Source organism: Numida meleagris, chromosome 19, assembly GCF_002078875.1.
Source record: "Numida meleagris isolate 19003 breed g44 Domestic line chromosome 19, NumMel1.0, whole genome shotgun sequence".
Classification (NCBI taxonomy): Eukaryota; Metazoa; Chordata; class Aves; order Galliformes; family Numididae; genus Numida; species Numida meleagris.
The window spans coordinates 8,091,925-8,102,722 of NC_034427.1; positions in this window are offsets into that span (position 1 = coordinate 8,091,925).

Consider the following 10,798-nt stretch of genomic DNA (forward strand, 5'->3'; position numbering starts at 1 on the left):
TGGAACCAAATGTGAGTGACAACATGATTTTGTAACACACAATTACATAATGAGCTTCTTTCCCCACACCATTTCATTTCAAGCATGTTCATTCAGAAGTGGAAGCCTCAAAATAGCACTACTGCCACAAGTTCATACTGAAAACTGAGGCCAAATGCACAAGGAGTCTTTACAAGTTTCCGTAAGTGTTAGGAAGCATAGCCTAAGTTTTGAATCCAAAATATAAGGAGAGGACTAGTAATAAATAACAACTGTTGGTCAGTGACACTGAATGTAGTATAAACATTGTGAGAGACCAGCTTGCAATTTTGAGACTGAGCCAGCTGAACTCAAGAATGATTTCCTATCATCGCCAGCAGGCTTTGGGATCAGGCCCAATTTGCCTTAAATCAGGCATCTGGCACTTAAATAATAAGAATTAGTTCAATTGGAAGGGGCATACAAAGGAATTGTTTGATTGGAAGAGGCCTACAAAGATCATCAAGTCCTGTCGCCTGACAACTTCAGTGCTAACCAAAAGTTAAAGCATATTATTAAGGGCATTATCCTAATGCCTCTTGAACACTGGCAGGCATAGGGCATCAACAATCTCAAGGAAGCCTGTTCCAGTGTTTAACTACCATCACTGATACAGAAATTATTCCTGACATCTAGCCTGAACATTCCTTGGTGAAGCTTTGTGTCGTTCCCATGTGTCCAGTTTGGGTCAATATGGCACAACAAACTTGATGCATTAAAACTTCAGGATATTAGCTAGAAAAGGCTGTCCCTACTATTTACTCTGTTTCATGACTATCTTCAGCTTTCACAACCTTTTCATTCTCAGTGACACAAATAGTTTCTGTCATGTCTTGTTGATAATCTGGCTGTGATAAAACCCCTCTTACTGTTATTAATCTCTCATGTGGAACAATGCAAGCAGAGCTCACAGACATACCAAAGCCTGTTTCAAGAGCCTGTGAAAGCAGTTCTCCTCTTGAATCTGGTCCCATAGACCAGGTTTCAAACATGAGAGCAAAATGTCAAGTTCATGTTAATATGCATAGATATTTACAGCAAATTATATATACTAATGCTAGCTATGTAGTTATCAACTATTATTACATCAATCACACCTGCAACATCTTCAGCTCTAATTATATTGATTAAACAGTACAGGCACAAAGCAAAAAGAATTAATTGCTGAATACAATGAAAGACTTCCTCCATTTCACAAAGATAGTTGTATGTAATTATAAAGATACAGGTTGATCTGTAGTGGCCAGATTGCATTAGGGCAATGGGCTGCCCTTTGCAATTTCTATCATCTATTAGACCTGTCTTCCTCTGCTCTTGCCTCTGCCAGATTTATAGTGACATCCGCAGCAAGAGCTGCAGAACCCTTGAGCTTTCTGCCATTCACTTTCTTCTTCTGATATGAATTGGTTGCATCAGACAAACCTGGCGGAAGGTTCAGGACAGAGAAGCAATTAACGATCAATTTCATAATACAATGATGAAGCCATTTAAACTTAAGCAGTTGTGTAGAGGTAGCTGGAAGTAGTATTTTATTTTTTCTTTTTATTTTTTCTCCTTTAGAGGGAATGAAATCTCTCTGGGTGTTTGTATCTTCTTTCAGCATCTGTGCTTGAGTTTTTTGGCTAAATGGCTGGGTCTTCTGGCACTGTTTCTCCTTCCCCACTCTTGATGAGGGTGTTTTTCTGGTAGTAGCCTGTTTCACGGGTTTTGTATTGGCTCCGTTCTGTGTAAAACTGGCATCTCAATCATACATGAAAGCACTGCTGTTATCTTTGGAATGCATATAAGCTGTGGAAATTTGATGCATCCTTCCTGCCACACCTAGTTAATAAGAAGAACTGAAAGAACTCTCGTGCTATGGACACCTATCTGCTGGTAGGAGTTATTCCATGCCAATATTATTTAGATTACAATAGCATCTGGAGATAACTGCAAAGCCAGAGTGCCTCTGGGTTTGTTGTTGTTCTAAGATGGACAGTCCCTTGCCTACATTTGGAACATCTGGATTTCCTTGTCCCCGAGACCTAGAGACACAGGAGCATCAGATTAAAAGTTTCGTTTTGTGCTTGTCACTGTGACAGGCAGACCAGTTTTCTTCCATGGTCTGAAGAAAAGTCAATTTTCATCTCAAGAGTCAGCGTAACTTTTACTGAGACTTCACAGTACAGATTCTATTGTTCAGTTGTTGTTTCTAGAAAAGGAATGATTGTCAGTGCTGCTGTGCACACTGGCATCTTCTCTGGATTTGAATTGAATGAAAAATCTAAATTAACAGTTTGCTATAAAAATGAAGAGATTGCAGCATCTGTCATAAATCTGTATTTCTGTGAAAAGCAGAGAGAGGTTTGCTGCTGATTTGCAGATGGTAGATCTGAGTCTCAGACCACTATGCGAAATGGAGCTACGCTGATGTCCAATGAATTAAACAACTGTAACTGCACTGGCAAGAGGATACAAACTTATTGTAAGCCAAAAAAAAATCCCCTGTTACAATCCAAAAATTACCAGCCAAACTATTTCCACCTTGCTATTTCTTATGACTCTTTTTCTCTCCTTATTCTTGTGAGGAAGAACAGGATGAAAGATGATGGTCTGTATGGCTCTAGGAGGTTGCTTGGAACAGTTAAACAAATGTAGTGAATCACATTTCATTGCCTCCTCTGTTGGAACAACAAAGCAAAAGGGGAAAAAATCCCCCACTGGAGAAGGGTATAATGGTGCCATAGATGAAAATGACTTGCAGAGGTCTGCAGAAAGCCACCAAAATCAAGAGATCTTTTACTATGACCACCCTGAAGAGCCAGGGGTAATGCAGTTCTGTCCCAGATAGAGATACGATATGGGGACTGTGAATTAATGAGTAATCAAGACCCTGTAATTCTAAATACAACGGAGCATGTCATAATGGAAGATAGAGGAACCAAATTTTCCAGGTACAGTTGTGCCTCACTTAAACTTTATGTTTTAAGGAAAAGAGAATATGGAATTAAAGGAGCTACCGACAGAGCTTGAAATCCAGAGGAACCGCATGGTATGTCAGTGTTTTCTACCAGGCCTCCAACACAAAAAGCACATCGTTGCCTGCAATACAAGTTTGTTATTTCCACTGCAAGAGGAGAACAAGAGAAAAAAAAAAGATAGAAATGCTGTTCTGCTGTTGTAGATCATCTCATAAAACATTACATCTGATGTGATAGCTAGGAATGAAACTGGGTCACTCTGCAATAGCAAGTGGCTTTAATTAAACTTCTTGGCAGGATCCATGCAGACTCTGTGCTCACACCTCTAATTTAATCTTGTTTGTTCGGCTCCATTCAGCCAGAGAATCTCCCCTTTCTCCCTGGCATCCTCCACGACCTCCTACCCAAGTAATCCATTTCCATTGAAAAGAAGCAAACAGAGAAGTTTACTGACCTCACTGGCAAGGGGCTGGGATGGTGGCATCTGAGGCAATCTCTTCGGATAGCCCTTCTTCCCTTTGTGCTCTCCTGATAGATGGTCAAGATGGTGGCACAGAAGAAAGCAGTTACCCAGCTGATACCATCAGGCACCTAAATTTGTCCTGCAGGCAATAGACAGCCTCTAGATATCACCCTAAGATATTTTGGTGGAGAACGAGAGCTTTTAAATAAGCCCTTTGCAAAATTTTCCAGGATAATTTATCCTGGTATTAAATACTGAGTTGTGTCACGGTGCCTCCTACATCACATTGTATTAGATTAAGCTCAGCTGCAGGACAGTGTATTACACAGCATGACTGTGTATTAACTTGAGTTTGTACTTAGTGCATCATATGGTAATGGTTTGCTGTTAGCAAAGGTTGTTTGAAAGCGGAAGGCTATTAATGCAGACATAATGAAAACAGAGAGAGAGGGAATAATTACAATTCTTAGCTCTTGTCATAGGTCGTCCGGGGCTTAGAGAGTGGCATGTACAGACTGATCACAGCAAGAAAGGATCAATTTTTGGAATTTAGAATGGTGGAATGAAGGAATTGCTACAGAATTTGAGACAGGTTTTCTTCTTTTTAAGTTAGGAAGGGTCCTACTTTGTTTTCCTGAAATCACATGCCATCAAGTAAATAACTATTCATCGAGATGCTTTTTGGAAACTGTCTCATTGAGAAGCTCTGTCCCTGCTAACAAAAAAAGCATTTACTGGGTTTATAGGAAGAACATGGTGTTTCTTGGTAAAGTTCTTAAATTTCAACCATCTTATTTCTCCTGTGTCTTTTAGGTTTCTCATCAGATGAACAGAACTTGATTTAATGTTCAATCACTGACTATGAGTCACCTGTAATTTAGCAAATGCTGATTTAGAGAGATATCAAGTATAAATGGACATGGAGTAATAGCGAATGTACAACTGAATTTTTTTCAAGATAATTTATAATTCTGAAAACAGGGCACAGCTGATTTTAAAGTGATCTCACTCAGAGAAGCAGTGAAAAACCTGTTGATCTACATTTTCTGCAGATAAATTTTTGGCTTGCATATATTCAGAAAAACCTGAAGGAATGGAGAGAATAGAACAGGCTTTTAGTATGCTACCTGACAAGTGAGTCTTGAGGTCAAGATATTTGTCTATGAGCTAGATCCTCGCTCTGCAACAAATGCTCCTTTTGACCTTTAACATCTCATTTATTCTTCTGTTGTCTCCAGAATAAATAAAATAAGAAAAACCTTAATATTATTTCCTGATCTGCAAAGGGTACTATAATAATAAATGCCTTCCTGCCTCTAAGGCGCTGAACTAATGCCATGACTGCAGCCATATTAAAACGAAGACAGATGCTTCATGCTTCAGCCCACCACTCACCTACAGGGCACCAAGTTAATTTCTACCCTATAGATGAAAGTGACAGCTGCACAATAAATGGTGAGGCTGTGGGAGATATGGATTTGTCATGTGCTTTCACCTCTATCACCCAGACTCTCCACAAATACATTTATTTTATATTTAATATCCTTCCTCATCTTTTCAAGCCCCAAACTGCCAGCATTTGACAACTGAATCTCAGTTTTGATAATACATATATAAGAAACTGGTCTGTAATAGCTGCAAGAAGAGCACTATTCTAATTCAGCAGTGCTCAGTTATCAGTGTAGCAGGGTGGGAAGTGTCTCTTGTCTTCTCTGTAATTCTATCTAAATTACTGCTTTGCATCTAAAGAATATTCAAATGAAAATCCAACAACCAATTTCATTTCCAGTGGAATGGAGTAAGTTGCCATACATTGTCAATAAATGGAAGAACATAATAGTGTAGACAGAAACATTGTTTAAAAGGAACTCAAGCAGACTCAAATGGAATAATACAGCACAAAAAGATCACTGCATCTGCTCCCATCACCATACATTTGTCGCAAGCTCAGCATCAGCCATGCTACCCCAAGGCACCTATCAGGATCAATGACATCTTTAATTAATCCGGTTGAGACAAAAAGAAAGCAAAGACATTACTGCATTCAATATTTTCTTTGAACATTGTGTATCCCACCGAACTTTGTGAAACTTTGGAGACGAGAGCATTGAGATGCATTTTGCTACCCAGACATTCATCTGCACTTCCTTGCCTACTCCTCGAACAGTTTTGCAAGCCCCACATGTTCCACCAGCTGAGTGACTGACATGGGAAACAGTTTTCTGCACTATACAGGATGTATTCATGCCCTTTCACCGATCTCAAGCTTTCAGATTCTAGTCATTTAAGAGTCTGAATATTTACCAATATCTTATCAACCCTTTGGCAGGACTCCCTCAAGTTTGCCTTACCCTTCTGCTGAGGACATTTGTTTGTGGGATCTCAGTACCCACCCCCTGCTTCAGTTTCTCTGAAGCAATCCAGTGAAACATATTAATTTCTCAGTCTCTAGTCCTTAGCTTTTGTCTTTATTTATCTCCTTTATTTTGTACTTCACATGAGAAGAGAAACCACCAGAGGCTGAAAATTTAATTTGAGTGGATCATGCACCTAAATAGACCTGATAAGCCAGTGTGTTGGCAACACTACCAGCCTGGAGACAATGCTGCAGATGACTGCATGACCTCAGGTAAACCAAATTGCTATTAAACGTGATCTCAGAGCAGCTAATTCTTTAGAAAGTAGAAGTTAATCAGGTTCTATATTGATATTCCAATCTCCAACAGTTGACAGAACAAGCATAAATTCATCTTCTGCCTGACTGGGCAACCCTCTGCTCCTCTCATGGTGACAGATCTCATCTGAAGCACATTTTCAGTTTTCCTGGCAGATAAGTCAAGGATTTTTGCCATCTGAGCTGTCTCAGTCCAAATTAATTCACTGTCACATACATACACGCTCAGCTGACGACACTGGGCACATTACCTCCATGTTGGGAAATGTGCTTAACTGGCAGGTAAAAGAGGGCATCTCAAAACCCAGGTAACCCCATCACACACCTCCAAAGTGAAAGTGTGGCTCCAGCTGTGGGCACTGAAAAAGCAATTTTATTCGTTTTTGCTTATACACATGCACGTGCATGTAAAGTTAGATATGAACACTGACATACACATATGCAGATGTTTGGGTTTGTGTGTGTGTTTGTGTGTTGGTGCACATCCAAACAAAATCAGCCTGAAGAGAAAACTGAGTACTATATCAAAGTGATTGGATTAAAAAGTACACGTTTGAAATTTTAAGAAAAAGTGGAATAATAGAAGGCATTCACTCAACAGACCCTGCTTCCCCACACGCCTTTTTCTATTCTTATGGTAATTTTTCATGCTATATTTGGAATTGTTGATGATTGCTGATTGTTTTCTGTATGAGCATGAAGAGAATGGATAGGCCCTGTGCTCCTGCACCGTGAGGCTTCATGAGTGCTGCAATGAAGGCCATTCAGGTACTCAATGGCTTCAAGCAATGAGCAGATTCCCCAGGGCACATGGTGAATTGGAGATGGTCTAAGGGGCTCGAGGGGCTTCTCCAATTTAAAATGTGATAATAATGTTTTGACAGAAGTAGCACCTTGTGCTTGCTCTTAGCAAGACTGTGTCTTGAAGAACCTCTTGCTGCTTCCACTTCACACATAGTTCTCACATTGTACAGGGCTACTGTACAAAGCAGGGCTTTCTCCAACTGCTTGGTTTTCTGTGGTTTCTAAATAGTACACAGAAAGGCAGATCTCACTGGAGAGAGCACACGCAGAAAGAGCAGAAACGGTGTTTCTCATCAAGGGAACTGTCCACTCGGTGTTTCTGTTATATTCACTGGAATTTTGTGTTCATTGTTACTAAATCAATGTTAAAGTACACACCAGTCAGGCATCAAACACTTCCCATCTTAATGGAAAGAACTCTAAAAAGCTGTGATTATTAGCTGGTCACACAAGTGAAATTGGCAGCAACTCTATTAGCTAACCCATTATTATCATAGTATTAGTTTCTTCACTTTTGAAGAAACACTGCAAAACACTATGATAAAATCAAAACGCATGATAAAGGCAATCCTTGGGTGTGCATTTATTGAGACTTCCTTTTTTAAGTTTGTGTAGATCTGCCATATACAAGATACAAAGCCCTCATTTGAATCTCTGAATTTTTGAATCAATGAAACCCACACAATGTACTGAGGGACATCTATCCTGCACAGCATTGGTGTATGGCAGCCCCTAAAGCTGGTTATATTTCTAAACACTTGCTGGCAGTTGCAGCACTACTGTTTTGTTAACTTCATCATTTTGGATCCTGTTCTATTAACTTTCCTGATACAGGATATAATTTAACTCTGTATACCATCTCATTCAGACTCAGAGAGCTCTATGCAAAGAGCAAGTCACTAATCAACTAGAGAGCAGAGACAAAATCTGGCCTTTAGAAGGAGATGGAATTAAAACAGGAAAACACGGGATCTCCAGAGAGTTTAAAGTGTCTGTCAAACACACACCAAAGCTCCAGTTAAGTGGGCTGTGGAAAGTTTAATCGGGTGGCATTAACCCAAACTGAATTCATTTGTTTGCGTGTAATGTTAATGAACCTTGGCTGCTCTTGCTGAAAGTGGGCTATGAATGCGCACTATTTGAAGTGCATGCATTAGCCACCACTAGTTCCTTAATTAGTTTTTCAAAGGCTGTGTCTGAATGGAAAGGTTTTGGAATAATAAGTGATAATGGACTCTCATTTTATTTTGAGCTCTTTCCTAGTTTATGGTACACTAAATAATGGCAAAGAGAAATAATTTCGTCTCATCACATGTGTCTATGTTGTGGGGAAAAAGAAGTACTCATGGTTTCCACTAACTCAGATCCAGACAAGTTTGGCTTTGATGGAACTCTCTTTTCAAGGGGCTATTTGCCTACCAAAGAGGAGTGCCTTTTTCACAGAGCTTTTGGAACCTGCCAGCCTCGCTGTAATCCACTTGACTGATGCTCCAGTTCTCTCTAAAGAGCAGATCTGCATCTAAACTACTTCAGATGTTGGACAATAGAAACAGTGAAATTCCAAGAACTGAAAGCCATCGAGGCACTGGCAAAGGCATTGACATCCATGAAAAGAAGTGGATCAGAGCTACTGGGCAGGCTTTAGTGGAGAAAGGGGACAGCTTGGGGGAAACACAACAAGACCAAGGTTTTAAACAAAGGCAGTGTCAAACTTCCTGTAGAAAATGGGAACAGTTCTTGAAAGCAGTTGTTTTACTGTTTTTATTTAAAAAAATAAAAATAAAACATGGACTATGTATCTGTACTCAGAAAAGCAGAGATATAATGAAATACCCGACAGAGGGAACATAGTCCCTTCCCACTGAGTGACCTCTTCACAAAGGGACAATTCCCAGGCTGGTCTCAGACTCATGAAATCTGAATGGTACTTTGCAAAATAACACAATGATAATCAGCTTCCACTGACATGGTTTATGCCTTCAGAATAAATGACTTAATAAAATGGTAGCAGTCATTTCTGTTTGTATGAATCACTTTTCTGCATGAGAGATCCGTGCTAACATTCTCACAACAGAAACAGATGAAATGCAGGCCTGTTCCTTCTGATATGCTGTTGCTGTTTTGTTCACAGCCATTTCCTTCACCTGCACATACAACCTCTTTTACCTTCCCTTCCTTTGCCATCACTTCCTTATTATGAACTCCTGATAAAGCAAAGTGTATCTTCACTGAACGCATTCAAAAAAATAAGGTAATACATAACTGCGCCTTTATATAATTGTGCCAAAATTGTGCCAGGCTTGCTTCTGCTTGTAAGAGATCAATTTGCACAAAAAGGCTCTTTGTGTCTTAGTTGTTTTCTTTTGCTTTATTGCTTAGAATAAAATGTAAACACCAAAGCCTCTGTGTGGTTATGCATTTCATTGTATCTCATTTCCATACTTCAGATCTCCTAGCAATTCATACTCCCTGATTTATAGCATTAGAAAAGAGAATTGAGTCTTATCTGTCAGCTGTGTCACTGAAAAACTGACATATCATAATGTCTAGAGAGTTGCCCTTAATCAAACAAGTAGCTAAATTGCAGTGTATTTAATTATTGGTAAACTTGCCAGATACTGTAGCACAGAACAGTCAAAACCCCTTCAGAAATCATCTTCCCTGGAAAGCTCTTTTCCTCTGCCAGGGTAATATTATTTGCCATGTTCAAACTCCTCACCCTAGTTTAGTAGAGTCTCTAACACAGACAAGGATTACTGTAAGATCTGAAAATGTATTCACCAAATGCTGATGCCATGATGAACAGAAGCAATACTTTTCTGAAAGTCAGGGGTATACATTAAACCCTGAAGGTGACAAATACCATCCCTGCTCTGAAAGTCATGAAGGGACAGATGCTCTTTCATTTTAACAAAAAAATTAATTTTTTAGAGCCCTAGAAAAAATCTCTGGTAAAAGTTTCATTCAAGAAAAGTTTAAAAGTTTGCTTGTTTGTTTTCCTGCATTCTTTTACCAAAAAAACCCCTGCATTTTCCAACAAAACAAATTCTGATCAGCTGTACTCACAAACATGTCCTAAACATGTTTAGAGAAGCCAGAATACCCACAATAATGGCCACGCAAGAGAAAAAGCTCCGCAGCTCTATTAGTCAATCAGATGCAGAGCACCCAAAAATGCCCCAACTACTCCAGTCTTTGGCTTTAAACTCAGTAGAACCGCACTGTTGTCCTATGATATAAAGTAGTCCTGGGCCAGAGCTTCTAATGTAATACCATGGCAGTGCCCAAAGGACATGGTGCATTTGCTTTGAGAGAGGAATTTGGTTCCAGGGACGTTCCCTGTGAGCTCCTGTTCAGGAACTTTTCTTTCCCAGAAAATAAATTTCATCTTCTGAAAAGTAACTGCTGTACATTTCTGGCATCCAGTGAAGAGAAGGAAGGAAACATATGGAAATTTCAATTAACAAACTTGAGAAGAAAGACTGTTTTTTTTGGTGCTGCATGTTCTCACTGGAACACCTCCAGCTCCTTACTCAAGGCTCTTTTTGTCTCCTCAGTGGAAACATTATAGCAGTACTGATGTCCTGGTGGGTTAGACACAATTTCTTAATAATTAATGACAATTTCCCTGCGCAGCTTGGTCAGCAACCCAATAAATAGCACAAAACAAATGAAATATCAACAACAAAACAGTTAACCAGTGGTAATGCAGGGCAAGATCTCTGAGTGTTCTTTAATTTTGCCACGTACATTCAGCTTGCTAGAACAGGAAAATTGTTGCATCATTTAAATAGGTTATTAAAGACCATCACAAAAATGAGCTTAAAATTTCACTATCAATATTATCCCCGAAGTACTGTAAGTTATATTTCTTGAGTG